We start from the raw sequence: 1,568 nt of genomic DNA, 5'->3' as shown, positions 1-1,568 counted from the left end.
GCACAGCCAGCCAGGCTGGGGCTGCAGCCAGCGGCCGCAGCAGCAGATGGCAAACCCTGTGGAGATGCCACAGCAGCAGGAAAAGGGACCTCAGGGTGTTTCCATGGAAAAAAAAAGCATCTCCCAGGATCCTAGAGCCACCCAGTGCAGCTTCCTCGGCAGGGAGAGACCCAAGGCTTCCAGGGGCTCCATGTTTTGCACAAGGCAAAGCTGGATATTCCCAGATCCCACCCGAGAGAGGAGCCTGCTCCCTCCAGGAGCCGGATTTCACGCCCAGCCCAGTGGAGCAGCAGGAAGGTGGTGGGGCCAGGGCTGCTGTCCCAGCCTGGCAGTGTGAGGTGTTGAGATCCAGGGGCTGTTTTCCCCTGGCCCTGCCAACCATTGTATTAAGATCTTTCCCCTCCGTCAGCACAGCACAAGGAGGCCACTGTGCTACCGGCCCGTGCAGCTCAGCACACGCTGGGGACAAACAAGGAAGGAGGACACCAAAAACAGGGCAGGGATCTGCCAGGCCCTGGCTCTGCCACCCACCACAGGCCACAGCTACAAAATCCTTCTCTGCAAAATGTTCCTGCTCAAGGACACTTTGCTCCCCCATAAAAAATAAAACCCAAAACAACAGATTCTTCAGTGCATGAGTTGCTGCTGCCCCAGCAGTTCCCCATCCTCCTGCAGCCCAGGGAGGCTGGTTTGCCCACAGATCTCACTTGCAACAACCAGGAGGCTGCAACATCACAAATCCAAGGAAAAAAAGCCTTCAAGAAGGGACAATCCACAGGGCAGGGCTGCTGCCAAGCCCACTAGATGCTGGAGCAGCTCCAGGAGCAGAGCCCAGCCCAACCTGGGGTGATTTTGGGGTGCCTGCACCAGCAGCTCCTGCATCCCAGCCCTCTGGGAGCAGCAGGGCTGGAAAGGGAACAAAGCTGGGCTCCTGTCACGTCCCTGTTAGTGTCTCCTGGAGGCACCTCGGAAGGAGCTGGGAGACTTGTCACTTTGGATCAGTGGCAGCAAGGGCAGCCCTCACTGAGCAGAGAGAGGGGCCAAGAGAAGAAAGTTAAAAACATCTGTGAGGGCTGAATAAAACATGGGATCTGTGAGGGGCCTTCCCTCAAACACCACTTTGCACTTAAGCAGCACCCTGAGAGTTCACAGCACTTTAAAAATCACACAGGCAAGAATCTGGGGGGGGTGCTGGGGACACACTGCTCTGCTGAGACCCCCTCCCCAAAGGGCTGGGTCCAGTTCTGGGGTCTCAAACACCAGGAGGACATGGAGCTCCTGGAGAGAGTCCAGAGGAAGCCCCAGAGATGATGCGAGGGCTGGAGCAGCTCTGCTCTGGAGCCAGGCTGGGAGAACTGGGGTGTTCAGCCTGGAGAAGAGAAGGCTCCAGGGAGACCTTAGAGCACCTTCCAGTGCCTGAAGGGGCTCCAGGAAAGCTGGAGAGGGGCTTGGGACAAGGGCAGGGAGGGATGGGATGAGGGGGAATGGATTGAAGCTGGAAGAGGGAGATTGATGTGAGACATGAGGAGGAAATTCTTCCCTGTGAGGGTGGTGAGAGCCTGGCCCAG

This window comes from Chaetura pelagica, unplaced genomic scaffold, assembly GCF_000747805.2.
Source record: "Chaetura pelagica isolate M959 unplaced genomic scaffold, ChaPel_1.0 scaffold1926, whole genome shotgun sequence".
NCBI classification, from domain to species: domain Eukaryota; kingdom Metazoa; phylum Chordata; class Aves; order Apodiformes; family Apodidae; genus Chaetura; species Chaetura pelagica.
Note: the sequence above shows the minus strand (reverse complement) of the source record.